Genomic DNA, 18,499 nt, shown 5'->3' on the forward strand with positions numbered 1-18,499 from the left:
TTTAAGAACCATTCCTCTGGCAAGAGTGCTTACAGTTCAAGCCAGCTCACCAGGATTCATCACGTCAGGGTTTGCAGCAAGGAGTCCCATTAACAGTCGTGTCTGCCTTTGCCTCGCCTTGTTCTCTGCTCATTCATTCTGTCCCTTTAGAATTTTCTGGTGGAGCAAGGAGAAAGCATGGAGGCTGAGGAAAATGAGTTCTTGTGTTTAGGATCCTGGGGCTCAGCCACTTTTCCTACTACTGTTAACGCAGGGAATCTTGGCTGGCACCCCTGTGGATCATACAGAAGTAGAATCTACCCCACTTTCTCAGTTCCTGACTAGAAATCAGACTCTTAGAGAATACTGGAAAAGCAGAACTAGATATGAAAGGCTGTGGGCTAATTAGTTGGAACTAAGATCTTTGGCTGGCTACTGACTCATGGATAAGTTCTATCACCTATAGCCCACATTTTCATGTCTTTGTTTAGTAAACCTTAGCAGCAAAGCTCGATTGGCTGTTGTGTTGGTGTGTAGGCTGTTCAACAAATGTAAGAGAACAGTAGCTTCCATCCTTTTTTGAAATTAATTCCTGAAAACCTGAAATGAGAACACAGGAAGTGGGGAATGATGTCATCTTTTCAAAAGGACTTTTGCTTTATGAAAAGCAGAAAGTCACCTAAAAAATACCCTTCAGATAATTTCTAATGGTGCTTGCAAAATCCTCACTGATACATTGTATTAGAAATACTCCTACTGCGTTAACCAGACTAAACCTATATTCATTGTGCAGTACCCAGAAGCTGTCTTCTTGTGTGTGTGTATGTGTGTGTGTGCACGTTCAGTCATGTACAACTCTTTGCAATTCCATGAGCTGTAGCCCTGTAGGCTCCTCTGTCCATTTAATTTTCCAGACAAGAATACTGGAGTGGGTTGCCATTTCCTACTCCAGGGGATCTTCCCAACCCAGGGATCCAACCTGCCTCTTGTGTCTCCCGACACTGGCAGGTGGATTCTTACCACTAGCACCACCTGGGAAGCCCCTATCTTCTTATAACTGTGCAATAGAAAATATGGGCCGATTGGGACAGAGTTGGGGAGAGAATTGGGGAATTACATACTATCCTAAGTGTCTTTGGCAACAGTCAAAACACTAAAACCTTTTTCTTTGCTAGACTGAGAGTAATTTGCAGGCAACAGGCATGAGCCAGCAATTTTGAAACTGCTTTTGTCCCTGTAACACATCCTGGCCAAAGAAATTACTCACGAGAATTAAGGAACCTTAGCTTGAGTGATAGTTTTAAATTCTTGAAATATCCATCATAAAGCATATATATAGGAGAAAAATCTATGGGTTGTGGAGCAGAGAGGCCAATGCATGAAATCAGATAAACCTAAAGTTGCATAGACTCAAAAGTCTATTGTTTATTTAATCATTTTACCCAGAATTTGTCATGGAAAATTTAAAAAGCCAGGGCCCAGGTACAGAGGGGGGGATCTCAGGGTTCATTAGAAGTCAGATCATTTTCCTGAGCAATTTCCAAGTCTTCTGACGAGCATTAAGTACATTAATGCAGATGAGCTATGCTACAGATAGAAGCAAAAATAGGAGATGATTAGGGCATTACTTGAGTTTTTATTTTTATTTTTTTTAAGTAATGACATTGCTATCTAAAAGCTTCCTTAAGCACTATGAATGTATAATTTCAAAGGGAGAATGTCTAACTTGATATGACAGGCAGGCTGCTGTTGGACGTGGAGAACAGAGGTTGGAAAGAAGCAAGCAAACCATGAGATTTGTTTTACTAATTTTCTAGTAGTGCTTCACGTCTGTGCCGAGACCGTTTACTCTTGTTTTCTTCTACCTTAGCTGCTCTGACTTGGAAACCTGTAATACTCTGTGCAGGAGCACGCTCATGACACAAAGGGAACCGGCAGATCTGACCACTTTCATGTCCCCTGCCTCCTCCCCTGGGCTCCCCAGGTGGTGCTAGTGGTAGAGAGCCCACCTACCAATGCAGGAGACGTAAGAGACCCAGGTTCCATCCCTGGGTCGGGAAGATATCTGGAGGAAGGCATGGCAACCCGCTCCAGTATTCTTGTCTGGAGAATCCAATGGACAGAGGAGCCTGGTGGGCTACAGGCCATGGGGTTGTGGAGTCAGACATGACTGAAGCAACTTAGCACACAGCATGCACATACCTCTTCCCCTAGCCCTGTCTATCCGACATGTCACATGTGAGGCTTACTGACTAGTGTCTCTGCCCCTGGGCACCCACTATCTTCCCATCTGCAAATGCCATTTACATTGCTCTTTGCCACCTGGATCCCTCATATCATAACCTTATGCAGAGAGATCCTGTTCCAGAGAGGCTTCCAGGATGATCACCACCCTGTAACTCTCTGCAGACCAGACTACAAAACAAGCACCACTATTGTAGTCACTGCTGTAGGTCTGGAGAGGTAGGCTGGTCACTGCAGGTCACTGCTGTAGGTCTCTTGGAGAGGTAGGCTGATGCCCTAAACAGGCACTAATCCCTGACTAGCCTCTGCATACTCTGTTTGGTATCCCTGGGGCCAAGAAGCAATGCCAGATGGAGCTAATACGGCACAGAATCCGACTTTCAAGAATCAGAGCCCTTCCTGGCCTGGCCATGACTAAGCCTCTCCCTTAATCATGTCCCTCTGCTGCATCCGTGTGAATCCGTCTGTTGTTCAGCCTCCCCCAAAATGACCACTACTTGCTTTTTAAAATAAGGTTCAGATCAAGCATCATCACTTCTTGGCTCTGGGATGTATTCTGGAATCTTCTAGAGAGAGTCAAACAGCCCTCTGCACACCTACAAATGCCTTGTGGATCTTCCCTTACGACACTTCAAGCTTTATCTAATCATGACCTTTCTTATTTGCCATATTGTGAGCTTCCTAAAAGCAGACCATGTTTGTCCAACTCTTATCTCCCGCACCCAGCAAAAATGCCTTACACATAGTAATTCTTCAGCTAGTGGTTGAATGAATGAATGACCTGTTGCATGCCTGGGAATTAAAATGAATGAATACGAAGAGAGGAAAGAAAGAAAAAAGATTGTCTCTGAGCTCAACTCTTAAAGAATTCTAACACCATCCTGTGACCTGTGTGAGTGACCCTCGCCTGTGATTAATGCGGGGTGGCGGTCTGACAACATGTGACTCAAGTATTCCTAGGAATATAAAGCCTTGAGAGAGGGCAAACATACCAGTCAGGAAGAGCTTGAAATAAAAATTATCGTTAAACAAACACTGAGGGAGAGCTGTCTTTGGTAAGAAATAATGCCATAAGAATGCCTCAGGATTCAGAACAAATAAATCTAGATAAAGAAGAGATTGTATCAAAAGGAAACCTATTTTATTAAATGGAAAGGTAAGAAGGGTGATTCATAGCTCTCCTGGGTTAACAAAGTCCAGTAGGTAAATCAATGACATGGTAGTAAAGAATCTACAGCTGCTTAATACAGTGTGCTTTTAGCTCGGGGGAAGAGAGGTGTTTCATTCAGCTTGACAGCATGTATGCCACACAGCCATTTGGTTGATAAGGTCAAAAAAAGTATCAATATACTTTCCAAGTTGATGGTAGTACATATCAATGACCACTTAACAGCCTAAAGCTGCATAAAACAGCATAATTGTGTTGGTTTCCCCCAAAAGGTCATGTGTAACTGGTGGATGTGCTGTGTTACATAAGGACAGCTGCAACCAGAGTTATATGTCGTTCCCAGCCCAGCCCCACCCTGCTCCAAAAGGATTAATGATGGAAAAAACCTGAAGGGCACAGAACCAAACAACATTCATTTTAATGAAACTGTTCTGTAGTCATTAAGCATTGAAAGAGGCTGAATTCAGGATCTCGGGCCGTAGTGCTTTATAGAAATCAAGATAGTATTATAAATTCTCATCAGTATCATTCTGCAGTGAATTGGCAAGAGCTTTCCTGGTAGAGAGTCTTGTAGGGTTTGGGGTTCTTACTGTCCCTGTTTTTAAAAATGGTCAAGCATGTTGCCTTTTCCTCTGCAAAGATCGTGCTGGACTGGTGTTGGGCTCAGTGAAAGGCACTTGCTTTTGAGGAACCTATAGCTGGGAGTCCAGAACAGGGCAGTCAGAACCTCAGTGGCTTTGTTTGAAAGACCGCTAGAGGCAGCTTATTTGTCTAAACTAGTCTTGAAAGTGGCTCTCTTTGGTCTGGCCTCTTGTGTTCCCTCATCTGATATCATTTGACTATTTCAATGCAGGTGGCAAAGAGATCCCAAGCTGATCGATGTATTTTTTTTTTAATGATTTTGCCAGGATCATCCCAATTTATACCATTGTCATGAAGTGCTTATTTGTCTATGGTGATGTGTACACTAAATAGAAAATCTGGCAGGTGGTAGGTAGAGAGAGCAGGCACTGGCTACCTTTCCTCTTGGCTCTTTGTTCATGCTGTTGACTTTCAGGTAAACCGTCATCTTCACACTTCTTCTCTCACCTAAGCATGTGAAGAGGAGGTTGAGACCTCTGATCTGCCTGTTACCCTGTATCCATGGTAGTTCCAAGCACTTACCTTAGAGCCAGACTGCCTGAGTCCCTATCCCAACTCCACCACTGCTGTGTGACACAGGGCAAACTGCTCAACCTCTCTAACTTGTTCCCATCTGAAAAACCCAAGGTCATAATTATACCTTCCTCACAGGGCGCTGGAGAGGATTAAATGTGAAGTACTTGAGTGTTAGGTACTGTTATTTTTAGGCCCATTTGCCATGCAGATTCTCAGATCTTCCCCCTTGCAATTCCAAACATAGAATTTATAGCCGAAAGAGGTAGGGCTGGTTGTTGCCCTTTTTTAATAAAGGAGAAAACTTAAATCCAAAGAAAAGACAGAACTTTTCCCAAAGTCACATGGCTGTTAGGGATAGAGGGAGGTCAAGCATTTGAGCTCTGCCAACTGAGGCATCTTTTTGTGGTCCATGGTTTGTGGACAGTGAGAGGATCAGATTTCCATATAGCAAGCTGGCTGTTTCTCAGATGAACTAGTCTTTTCTGCTTAGGCTTTCTGAATGGGCATAAAGGGGATGACTTTATAGTTTTAAGAATATAATGCCTGAGTCAGTGTGCAAACTCAGGAGGAGACACAGGATTTCAGAGGATGAAATTACAAATAGCCAGGAGCCAGAATGCCCCTACTTAGAGGGCCCTGGGACTCTGGTGGGAGGTGATGACTTTACGGTGACCAAGGGGGGCTGCACAGGAGGAGGGGGAAGTGGATTTGCAAGCCAGGACTTAGAAAAGAGACCTGTGGTTTATAAACCTATTCAGTTGGGCAGCCAGGCAGTAAAATGGGCATCTTTTATTATATAATCCTCTCTCACACAGTACCAACATAATATTCTCACCATCCCTCCCCCAAGATCCTAACTGTCCTTATCAACCAGACAGAGTAGGGACCCTCTTGACTGCCTCTTCTGCCTCCTCCCCTCATTGGCTCCTTCTTGATCACCCTTAACATCCATTTCATTGTGACTGAACCTCAGTCTAAAGATCAGGATGAAGCAGTGTGAACTGCCATGATAGGAAAGAAAGAAAAGTCACCCTTTGGATAACACTAGTCCACAGGCTTAAGTTGCCATGGTTACAAAGGTTATACTTCTGTGTAGGGGGAGGAGGGGGAGGGGGGCAGCTGTCAACTTTGCTGGTCAAGTGGTCTCCCAGAGCCAGGGACCCAGGGTCACCCCAGGACGAGGAGGAGAGCTCCTCTCCAAGTCTGCAAAGCACACGCTTGCTTTATTTCTTCCTATTTAAAAATGTTTATTTATTTAAAACAGACTTTTGGACTCAGTGGGAGAAGGAGAGGGTGGGATGATTTGAGTGAATAGCACTGAAACATATACATTACCGTATGTAAAATAGATGCCCAGTGCGAGTTTGCTGTGTGATGCAGGACACCCAAAGCCAGAGCTCTGTGACAATGTGGAGAGATCGGGTGGGGAGGGAGGTGGGCACATGTATGCCTATGGCCGGTTCATACTGATGTATGGCAAAAACCATCACAATATTGTAAAGTAGTTATTTTTGTTGCATCAAGATAAATTCTTCCGTCACCTGAAGGGTGAGGATAACTTCCTATTTATCTCTTGGGTTCTCAGGAACTGGCAGTTACCACATGTTGTCAGTTAATTTACTTAATTGAATCTTTATGCCTCCCTGAGCTCTGCAGGTTGGAAAGTAAGTGTAGTGTTTTCTTCTAGGACTGCGCCTGCTGACCTTTGAAATAGCTGAGGGTGGCCCTGGTGTTGACTTCCGGCAAGAGGCATGGACCTCCTTCCCTCAGCGGTCTGGCCACCTCCAGTAGACCTGTCTCCCCTTTTGCTTCTAACTAGGATGTTGCAGTTAATGCTGGTGTGAAAATGATTAGCCTGAGAAAGCCCAGCAGGATGTGAGTAAATTAAAGAGTTGGGTTTTTTCCCCTGGGTTTTTAAGCAAAGGGAACCTACAAAACTAAATTAAAAGTACCAACGTTAATGACTATAGGGGCAAGTCCAGAGCCGAGATAGCATTTTTGCTCTAAGTAATCCACAAAGGGAATTTCCTCCCTTTAGAAAAAAAAAAGCAAGCAAACTATTAGAAACTACTGTTTCACCATTCTCTCTGCCTATTTTTCCACTTTCTTCTGGGGTAAAGTGGAAAGGGGGTGGGGACTCTTGGAAGCTAACCAGGGAGAATACTGTCATTGGGTTAGATGGTTCAGAAAATTTATGATTAGATACTCAAAGCCTTTATTAAAGGGGAAGCAACTCGCTGCAATTGATATGGGTCAAAGGACTTGAATACACGGCCAAAGTGATACAGTAAGGATGAGGGAATATACTACTATGTTACTAAAAAGTCTGGAGACCCCAATTTCTTAGAGGGAGAGGGCCAAGCTTTGGAGTTGCCTGCCTCAAGCATTAGAAATTCTGCTGACTCTTGTCCAGAGCTATAGAACTGGCTGTCTCAGCAGCCCAAAGTCTAGGTCCCTGTTTGTTGAAAGAGGTCAGCCAGCATTCTGACCCTACTCAGGTTCCTGATTACTTTGAATTAGGTGGCCTGGAAAGCCCCAGAGATTTCACATCTGATATCTGGAAGTCAGTTGAAAGAGAAGCTTAGCAACCCGATCCCCAGAGACAGCATAAAAGTCGGCACCTTCTAGCAGCGGGTTCCGGCTCTCTGGAGTTTGTGTGTCTGCATAAGGCCAGCCCCATGGGGAGTCATGCACTTCCATGTGGGGCAGGGCACACGGCATCATCTGACGCTGAGCAGCATAGTTTCTGAGATTTGCCTGCCCGAGAGAGACGCTACTTCCTTTATTGTTGTTGCTTTGAAACAGTTTTCTTTTATTTTGCTCTCGCCATGGAGACTGTAATAAATAAAGAGAAGCGTGATTTCTTAATGGTCTCCATCTTCAGATGTACTTTTCTGCCCGATTACCTCAGAGCATGCAGCTCATGGGAATAAAAGAGGGGGGGAGGAAAGGTGAGCTTTGGCAGGAATAGGCAACACATTCAGGGCTGGAAACCAGTGTACTCTCAGGCCAGGTTCTGACATTTGGTGTGTTTTTGTTTGCAGAAGGATATGATGTATGCATTATGCAATTAGAAGCAATTTCTTTTTGAAAATTGAGTTAAATCCAATTTTTTGTATGTTTTGGCTATCCTAAAGAGGGGTTGGTTTTCAATTACTTCAGTGTGGTGTCTCACAGACTCATTCTAGTGGAATCCAGTTAGATGGTCCGAACACTTTCCTTCCAGAGATTGGCATGTGTTTTGATTTACACTGTGCCTGGATGGACTGTACATACCCTTCATTCCTATGGAGGACGTAAGTTGCAACAGAAAACTTGGGATAGCAAGCATCCTTGCTAAGCTATTGAAGGAAAAAAATATATAGAAGGATTTTTCTGATTAATTTCCAAATCTAATACTGCCTTTCAGATTCTAGGTACCATTTCAAGTAGTTAACCCAGTGCGATTCTCAATTCTGGGTCTACAACAGCCTCACTTGAATGGAACGTTAATCCCATTCATCTTATTCTCCCCACCCCATCACTCCCAGAGAGTCCAGTGTGTCTTGGGTGGGGACCTTGGGATGGATAACAGGTGCCTTTGAGCCTCAGCCACGGTTGAGAAACTGAGTTTAAAAATGTAGTTTTTTTTTTTTTTAAGGGTAATTTGTTTTAATGACAAATAATAAAGAAACCTAAGGATACAAAAAGGAGATGCTTATAGAAACAACCAAATGTAAAGCAATTGCCCTTCAGTTAAAAAAGAAAATAAATGTTAAAAAAGACAACTAAATAATGTCCATGATCATAAGGCACCTTGCTTTTATAATCTGCTGCCTTATCTCATGGGCTAATTTGGCTTTACATCAAAGTAAGTGCTATAAAACTATAAAATTTGATTTTGTTATTGAAATCAAAACCATGGGAAAAAGCCACCTCCAACTATTACAGGAAAAGAGTGCCATTTCACTGGGCTATATCTGGCTTTACATACCAAGGTGATATGTATTAGTCTGCAGGTAAGGAATTGTTAATTATCTGGATAGTGGTTGGCTCGTTCCTGGTAAATATAGTCTCAGTTGGATATGGACGCAAGCTTTATAAGGATTGTTCGGTATGTATACAACAGATAAGCTGATAACAACCACTTAACCATGTGCTGCGTACTCTTCTAATGCTTTATTTATATCACCTTCCAACATCTCTACAAGGAGGTATTGTTATTCCTGTTTTACAAGTGAGAAACTACGTACAGACATTTGTCCACATTCACTCGGCTAGTTGACAGGAGTTTGGAACTCAGATCTGTACGGCCCCCAAACTATGCTGCAAACGCCGCACACAGGTCTCACCCCTGCCCTGTGGAGTTGGCCATACTGCAACAATAAAGACCGTGGAGCTGACAGCTCTGCAGCTGCTTCAGAGGGAGACGTAGAGAGTTATGCACAAAGAGGTGTGCCTAAGATATGTTATAGCAAAAGGCCAAATATTCTTGTAAAAGTGGCAGGGATGACTGAAGAGCTTTTTTAAGCATTATTAAGTATGTGCAGTGGAGCATTACCATCTGTTAAATCTGGGTGGTTTTATTGACCTCTCTATTTTGCTGTATGTTTGAAATATTTCTTTATTAATCATTCTTAGGCAAAAGGAAATGGAAGAAAGCAGATAAGTTCTTCTGCATTGTGAGTTATTCAGGTAGTTTTTGCATAAACTGGAGGGCGATAATTGCTGATATGACCTCAAAAGAGATAAGGGAGCGAAAGGAATGTTGCTAATTAGCTACCAAGAGGAGAGAAATGTGAGAAATAATTAAATCACCTGGTTTGGTGTGCTCCTCCAATGCATCCTCCTTGAGTGTCTCTTCCAACTTAATGACTCAGAGCAATCAGCCAACGCTACACTCAGGAGAAGAGAGATCTTGTTAAGCTTTGAGTTTGATGCCAGTGATGCGTGCATTGTTTTCACAAATTACATTAGTGCTCATGAACTGGAATTGCTGCACTTCAGACACTCAAAATTATGGGCCAACTATCTCTAGTGGTTGCCTGGTTTTGGAGTGAACCTCAAAGGCGAGCCTTGGCTAGGAAAGATTTTTCCATATTCCAGCAGCTTTTGTTCAAAGCATGTTTTATTTATACTTCCTTCCAAGTTCAATGTGACACGGATGGTTGTGCTTTGATTTTTTTTTTTCTTTTTGGGGGTTCATGGAAATCATAAATGAAGTTTAATTGTTTAATCTTGCCCTTCAGAGCAGCTGACACATCTCAGCCAATGTTTGTTGTATGTGCAAAATATATGGAGGGAGGAAGGAGTCAATTAAAGCCAAAAGGAGTAACAGAAAGGAAATACTTGAGAACAGAAACCAATAAAATAGAAAGTAGAAATGAATAAAATAAATCAGTTTTTTAAAAGATTAATAGCATTTTTAATCCCCTAGCAAGATTTATCAAGGGAAAAAAAACCCACACAAATTACCAGTATTAGGGAAAATATTTTATATTTTATATTTATATATATAATTTAAATTATATATATTTATATTTATATTAGGGAAAATATATTATATATTTATATATATAAATATTTATATATATATATACACACACACACACACATAAGGAAGGAGTAGCTGTTTCAATGGCTGTGGGACATTGATGTGGATGTCTTGTTAGTCAGAGCCATTGATTTGATTTTAAGAAAGCTCATCATTGTCATTTATTCTTTAAGTTGTGTCCGACTCTTGTGACCCCATGGACCGTGGCCTGCTAGGCTCCTCAGTCCATGGGATTCTCCAGGCAAGAATACTGGAGCGGTTACCATTTCCTTCTCCATTTAAGAAAGCTACTTATATAAATAAGCTATGACAGAGGGCGTTCATCCAAATTTTAATGAGACAGCCTGACTCTCCTGCTAAATGAATACATCTGCTTTGAGACTTTAATCTGCAGGAGAAGTGGCAACAGAAAGGACAGTTGAAGAAACACTCCTTGTACACATTCAAAATGTTTATTTTTATAAAATCAGCACTGTAATATAATTCCACTTTTATCTAAAACAAAATGTATAAATGCAATTAACACTAGAAGAATCTACAAACCAGAATATTCATAATGACTAATTTTCTCTTGAAGATAATATTTTAGATTATTTTTATTGGATTTTACTTTTCCTGTTTTCTCACTTCTCTGTATCAAGCCTATATAACCAGTTTAGAATGAGAAGTGAAAGTTGCTCAGTTATGTCTGACTCTGTGACTCCATGGACTATAGCCCACCAGGCTCCTCTGGGATCTTCCCAGCCCAGACATCAAAACCAGGTCTTCCGCATTGCAGGCGGATTCTTTACCAGCTGAGCCACAAGGGAAGCCCTGGTTTTGTTTTCTTTGGCTACAGACATGTGGGATCTTTGCTCCTCGACCAGGGATCGGACCCACACCCCTTATGTTAGAAGGTGAAGTCTTAATCCCTAGACTGCCAGGAGAAGAAAATATAATAAATGTTTCAGGATCAAGAGAGAAAAAATGAATATACACCAATGTTTAAGGGTCAAGAGAAGAAGAAAAATGAATATGCACCTACATGCGACAGCTGGACCATGTCTAGTGATGGAATGTCTCAGGTTTCCTTGCTCCATTAGCAAATGAGGAACACAGCACCTCTGTGAGAAGAGCCACTGAGGTGGCCAGGAGTGACTTCTGGCTGTCCTGCAGCTTCTGCAGTGAAGAGTCTAGACAAATCTTCCTCCCCAAGGAAGGCTTTGAGGAGTGCAAGCTTCTGGAGGAAAGGGCAGCCGTCCACAAGCAAGTTTCCGACCACCTTACCTCGAGCAGCATAAGGGCAGGACAAAGTGTAGCTGGTAAAACATCCCACGCAGAGCAGGGGCTCAGCAGAGTTGAATGGCGGTGACATCCTGGCTCTTCCAAGACACTGTAGAGCAGATATTTATGGATTCACAGAAAGTCACTCAGAGATGTAATAGGCAGCCAGCTCAGCATCTCCTGGGAGCCTTTGAAAATGCAGCTTTCTGCATTTTCTTCGTCACTCAGGGAGATTTGGGGTCAGTGTTTAAAGCATTCCAGCTGATTCCTACACTCTGGTTTGTAGGATCTACTGTAAGACAAACTTTGACAGACAGGAGAACTGAGTCAGTGGAACTGAGTTTTTCTTTTTCTATGCTGGGTATTCTACACGACTGTTGTCCTTCATCAAGTGTCCTCCTTCAGAAGTGCCGTGCCTATCCCATTGCCTTTGCTGAAAACATTGCTGTGACTCACTTTTTTGAACTGCTTTCAGAACACAAGGCATTCTTTTAACCACCCTCCAAAGTATGGTGGCAACACACTGTACAGAGGAGAAAGGAGTGCTAAAGTAATTTGTTATATATTTTTGAAGTATTTATTTGGCTGAGAAAGGTTTTGTCACATTGACGGAATGACAAAAACTCCTGTTTTATTAAAAAACACTTTTAAAACATTTCTAATAAACTGAATGTAACATATATATATGCAAAAACTTTAAATGTCTAGATGTTGATTATATGACCATTAAAAAATAGCAACTAGAATAGTTAATCCTGGTACTCATCCTTTCTGTCGAAGTCTATTTGATTTATAACATTATATTACTCTCAAGTGTGTAATGTAGTGATTTGATACTTTTATAGATTACACTCCATTTAAAATTATTATAAACTATTGGTTACATTCCCTGTACTACACATTATATCTTTGTGTTTTGTTTATTTTATACCTGATAGCTTGTACCTCTTGACCGCCTTCCTTTATCCTGGCCCTCCTCCTCACTCCTGTCCTCTCTGTAACCACTACTTTGTTCTCTGTCTGTGAGTATTTCTGTTTTGTTTCATTTATTTGTTTGTTTTAACTTTTTAGATTTCACACTTAAGCGAAAACACGGAGGATTTGTCTTTCCCTGACTTCAGCCTAATACCCTCCAGGTTCACCCTCAGGATAAACCTGGAGGGTATTATGTTGTAGTGGATGGTAAATTTTTCATTCCTTTTCATGACTGAGTAACATTCACAGCAAAATGAGCAGAAAGTGTAGAGATTGTCCTTGCCCCTCCTGCCCCCGCACATGCACACATTCCCCCGTTGACAACATCTCCCACCAGAGTGGTACTTTATTGAACTGACACAGCATTACCACCTAGTCTACAGTTTATATTCGGGTTCATTCTTGGTCGCGTACATTATATGTGTTTGGACAACTGTGTAATGACATGTATTCATCATTATAGTATCAGGCAGAGTATTTCCACTGCCCTAAAAATCGTCTATGCTCCACCTAGTCATTAGCCATTTTTAACTCTAAAACAGTGTCACTAGTATTTTTCCAAAGAATTTTTTTAGTGTATTTCTATTTTTGTGTGCATTTTTTTCCTTAAAATTTCTGAGATCGTCAAATTGTAATTTCTGGCTAATTTAAAATTCTTGATGTATTCAATTGACTCTCATTTGTAGTAAAAAAAGTTTTTTTTAATTGAGAAAATTAAGTTACAGATGTTGGTAAGATCAGGATGATTTATGTTAGATGAAAGATATTCTCAAAACTATTTTTCTATATTGAAATAGCTAAATATTTCAACTTGAATACTTTAGATACTACCTTTCAGCTTCAGTTTGAAGTAACTTTTTTTTGTCCAATATTTTTAAAGACAAAATTTACCATAAAGATTGCTTGTATTAGGACTTCGCTGATGGTCCCGTAGCTAAGACTCCTCACTCCCAATACAGGGGGCCCGAGTTCAATCCCTGGTCAGGGCCGCAGCTAAGACCTGGTGCAGCCACATAAATATATAAGTAAATTAAAATAAATATTTTGAAAAAAAAAAACTTTGCCTGTATTTATTATTTTTAATGCTTCATCAAATTTAAATGGTGAAAAATCATATGGTTTTTACTTTTACTTCACTCCAGCAGACATTATCCAATTATCTACTAAAAAATAGATGCTCCATCAAATTATTCTTCCTACATGTTAAGATACTCCAAACTCAATTACCAATTTTCCAAATCAAATCTCATATACTGTTTGAATGCTCATTATTTTACTGATTTAGTTCCATCTTTTAATAAGAAGATATGTCGATGTCTCCTCGTTGGCAAGCTTTCCCTTATTCCTGGCAGTTCCCCCCCCCCCCAAATTCCAAAAGCTGCACTTTGAGGGCTTTCCATTTATGGCATACTTTAAAGATTTCCAACTGATTTTAAATGAAATTCAACCAAGTTTTAGAGCTCTCATTTCTAAACAAATAAAGTTTGATACATTTTTGGACACTAGTCTTAATCACCATCAAAAGATCCTACTTCTTAATTCTGTAATATTAGGGGGTTTGGTTTCAACATCCAAATTTTGGAGGACTCATTCCATTTGCTTTCCAATACTAATAGCTCTTTGAAAAAGAGCTAAATACTGCTCTGTTTTGGGCTTCCCAGGTGGCTCAAGTGATAAAAGAATCTGTCTGCCAGCGTCATGCAGGACAGGACAGGCAGGCGACATGGGTTCAATCCATGGATGGAGAAGATCCCTCAGAGGAGGAAATGGCATCCCACTCCAGTATTCTTGCCTGGAAAATCCCGTGGATAGAGGAGCCTGGCAGGCTACAGTCCATAGGGTCGCAAGGAATCAGACATGACTTGGTGACTGAGCGCCCACAGCATACACAGGTTGATAAACAAAATAAAAATCGAAAGACCTAAAAACTGTTATATATCTGATTCATTATGAGCAGCAAGGAAGTAAAACTCATATTACTGTGCCAGTGTTTTAGGGTTTTTTTCATTTTCAACATTACGCTTGTCACAAAATTTGGTAGTTTAGTTTTTGTATCTGTGTACATATAGTTTGATAGCTCTAGCTTCTTTTTTTTTAATTGGTAAAATACTGTGACTTGTTTGTATAAAATTATGGCTTATGTGTTTACCCATAAGTTGTGATTTGACTCTATAGGCTGTTTTTATTTAATAAGAACACTGTTTTTACTATATGACTATGCTTCACCAAAATTTGCTTTTATATTAATGGAAAAGCAAATAAATTTGTCATCACTGGTAAACATTTCACTTGAATTTATAGAAACATTCAAAAAAAACCTCAAGTGTTTCACTATGAACAGGATAAACTTCCAAAACTTTCCTTGAAAGTGAAAGTCACTCAGTCATGTCCAACTCTTTGCGACCCCATCGACTATAGAGTCCGTGGAATTCTCTAGGCCAGAATACTGGAGTGGGTAGCCATTCCCTTCTCCAGGGGATCTTCCCAACCCAGGGATTGAACCCAGGTCTCCAGCATTGCAGGTAGATTCTTTACCAGCTGAGCCACCAGGAAATTTGGATTTCAAAAAGCAAATTAATATCAGAAAACAACTGATTTTCTATATGAAGTATCAAGTGACAGTGGTGGGTAAAACTGGAATTATTTAACTATTTGCAAAGTTCCCACTTTTCCCCTTTTGGTTTCAAAACACTAATTTTAAATGTGCACAAGAAATCTGAAAGTAAAAATAAGTGAAATTAATTTAGAAAAATATTCAATCAATTTAAGTGGAAAAGCCATGCTTCATAAAGTGATGTATAAATGTACATTCTGTCATTTATAGAAGCTAGAGCTGCAGTCATTATCTACAGACACATTGTTTAAATATCCACTTAGCTCAAGAGGGAGGGAATATATAGTTATAACTGAATCACAGTGTTGTATGGCAGAAACAAACCCAGCATTGTAAAGCAATTATCTTCCCATTAAAAATTTTTAAAATATCCACTTATGATTAAGTAGGTGACGATGCTTCTTCTGCAGCAGATTTGTACCTTCTGGTTTTCAAGTAATTGTGATATCACTATGACACCCTAACTAAAAGGGATATTACCCTTAGTAGTGAGGATTGTCAACAAAGGTCCATCTAATCAAGGTTATGGTTTTTCCAGGAGTCATGTATGGATGTGAGAGTTGGACTATAAAGAAAGCTGAGCGCAGAAGAATTGATGCTTTTGAACTGTGGTGTTAGAGAAGACTCTTGAGAGTCCCTTGGACTGCAAGGAGATCCAACCAGTCCATCCTAAAGGAGATCAGTCCTGAATGTTCATTGGAAGGTCTGATGTTGAAGCTGAAACTGCAATACTTTGGCTACCTAATGTGAAGAACTGACTCATTTGAAAAGACCCTGATGCTGGGAAAGATTCGAAGGCAGGAGGAGAAGGAGACGACAGAGGATGAGGTGGTTGGATGGCATCACTGACTCAGTGGACATGAGTGTGGGTGAACTCCAGGAGTTGGTGATAGACAGGGAGGCCTGGTGTGCTGCAGTTCATGGGATCGCAAAGAGTCGGACATGACTGAGTGACTGAACTGAACTGAATGAGGCATTTGATAGTAAATGTCAAACATATTTGTGTACGTTACACTTAACCAATTCTCTTGAAACATAGAAGCATAGTATTTAATTGTTCACTAAATGTATGAAGTGAAGTGAAGTGAAGTCGCTCAGTCGTGTCCGACTCTTTGCGACCCCATGGACTGTAGCCCGCTAGGCTCCTCCGTCCATGGGATTCTCTAGGCAAGAATACTGGAGTGGGTTGCCATTTCCTTCTCCAGGGGATCTTCCCAGCCCAGGGATTGAACCCGGGTCTCCCGCATTGCGGGCAGACGCTTTAACCTCTGAGCCACCAGGGAAGCCCCACTAAATGTATACTTTCAGTTTAGTTTTTGAAAAAACTGGCTCATTGTTGCCTACAAGATTTATTGTAAAATAAGTGCAAAATAAGATGGTCATAGATTTATACTGAGTGATGACAAAAACCACAGTGCAAGACTATTTTGACTTCTCCCCGTGTACTGTCCAGTAAGATTGGGCAGTGTCTGTTTGGGGCATGTATTTCATAAATATGTAACCTATGATTTCCATTTTCCTCTGCCCCCAGTGAATGGTGGTTTGGCATTATCATCAATTTCACAGACTGTGGCAAGACCATACAAAATTAGCTGCTAGTGTTTGCATGGATTTAGCAGTGAATAAAATACCCTACTCTACCAGGCTACTCCATAAGAATCTGGAATAGATTCTCCTGCCAGTTTGTTAAATTTGCCCCCAGATTCACCTTTGTGTGTCCACTAGCATGAACTGCATAAGGAAATGCAAATGAGCCCCTACCTGGGGAAATCTGAGGCCAGGAGGGAAATAACCTGCAGGAGAGGAAGGGGAAGGCAATTAAAGAAGGGATCGCTACATTAAGTGGCCAGCAGGGTGGCGGCAGCAGCAGATGAGTGACTCATCACACTGGAGACCAGAAGGAAGTAAATTGTTCCCAAATTCTGTCTGAGCTCATGAGTAAGAGGCTTAATTATGCTGAGTGGAAGCATGATCCCACTTGCATGAAATTCTACAAATTTCATGAAAAAAGATCAGAGGATTTGTTGCCCCCAGGGAGTGTGGACAGAGGTGACTGGGAGGAGGCATGAAATTTTCTGGGGTGAGGTTAATATACTACAGCCTTGTAGGTTTGGATTAAACAGTTGTATGTATTTGTCAGATCTCAATGAATGTCCGTATTAGATTTGTGTGTTTCATTGTGTATAAATTTCATCTTAAAGTAACAAGTTAAAAATATGCATGATGAAATATTTAGGGTGAGAGCTGGATTATAAAGAAGGCAGAATGCCAAAGAATTGATGCCTTCAAACTCTGGTGTTGGAGAAGACTCCTGAAAATCTCTTGGACAGCAAGGAGATCAAACCAATCAGTCTTAAGGGAAATCAACGCTGAATATTCATTGGAAGGACTGATGTTGAAACTGAAACTGTGGTATTTTGGTCATCCAATGCTAACAGACAACTCATTGGAAAAGTCTCTGATGCTGGGAAGGATTAAGGGCAGAAGGAGAAGAGGGCTTCAGAGGATGAGATTGCATCACCAATGCAATAAACATGAACTTGGGCAAACTCTGGGAGATGGTGAGGGAGAGGGAGCCTGGCGTGCTGCAGTCCGTGGGGTCGCAAAGAGTCAGACACGACTGGGTGACTGAACAACAACAATGTTTTGGCATCTGCAGTTTACAAAATAAGATAGATTGATGGATGGAAAGAATAGATGGATGGGATAAACTAAGCATAACAACATGTCAGTGGTAGAACCTAGGTGGTAGATACGCAGTGTTCACCAGGAAATTATTTCTACTTTACTGTTTGTTTGAAAGTGTTCATAGTAAAATGGGGGATAAAACAGCCTCCCTGTGTACAGTGGTAGAAAGGGTCACTTTCATCTGTTCAATCCTATCAGTATTCACAGACAACAATTCTCACTGGTAATATTGTTTATGAATATGTGTGGATGTCAGTATAAATGTAGGCAATATTACATTACTATGATTACAAGTAGAGTGTCAGGACCAGTATTGGTAGATCCTGTGATATCTTTTCATTTTGTAAATTAATATCTTATAATAAATAAAATTTTTGTTCTCTCTGTGTAAGTGAAAGTCACTCAGTCATGTCCGACTCTTTGCGACCCCATGGACTATACAGTCCATGGAATTCTCCAGGCCAGAATACTGGAATGGGTAGCCTTTCCCTTCTCCAGGGGATCTTCCCAACCCAGGGATCGAACCCAGATCTCCCACATTGCAGGCGGATTCTTTACCAGCTGAGAAAATAAACACACATATATATATATCAAGCATATACATATGCATATGATATATGTATTTAAAGGATATACACCAAAAAGTTAACCATAGTTATCTTTGGATAGTAAATTATGGGTGTTTTTAAATATATTTTCTTATGTTGCCCATAGTTTAAAATTTTTTCTCCAATGAACATCTATTTCTTGTGCCATGCTGTTAAGTTTTCAAAGATGTTCTTTATTAAATGCTTTTTAATAAAAGCAAACAAAATTTTTTTCATATGGATATAAATATTTTGACTTTTTAATTAATCACCTCTTGAATTATGTTTCT

At 40.7% G+C, this 18,499-nt stretch overlaps 1 long non-coding RNA gene across 1 annotated transcript; it reads left to right on the forward strand.

The window, feature by feature from the left end:
- The first annotated feature begins 206 nt into the window (after window positions 1-206).
- On the forward strand, window positions 207-18,013 carry LOC132657831 (uncharacterized). The gene is made up of 2 exons (XR_009596541.1): window positions 207-6,424; window positions 15,473-18,013. It is a non-coding gene; the product is annotated as an uncharacterized LOC132657831 (long non-coding RNA).
- The last annotated feature ends 486 nt before the right edge of the window (window positions 18,014-18,499 follow it).

This window comes from Ovis aries, chromosome 15 (genome assembly GCF_016772045.2).
Source record: "Ovis aries strain OAR_USU_Benz2616 breed Rambouillet chromosome 15, ARS-UI_Ramb_v3.0, whole genome shotgun sequence".
NCBI classification, from domain to species: domain Eukaryota; kingdom Metazoa; phylum Chordata; class Mammalia; order Artiodactyla; family Bovidae; genus Ovis; species Ovis aries.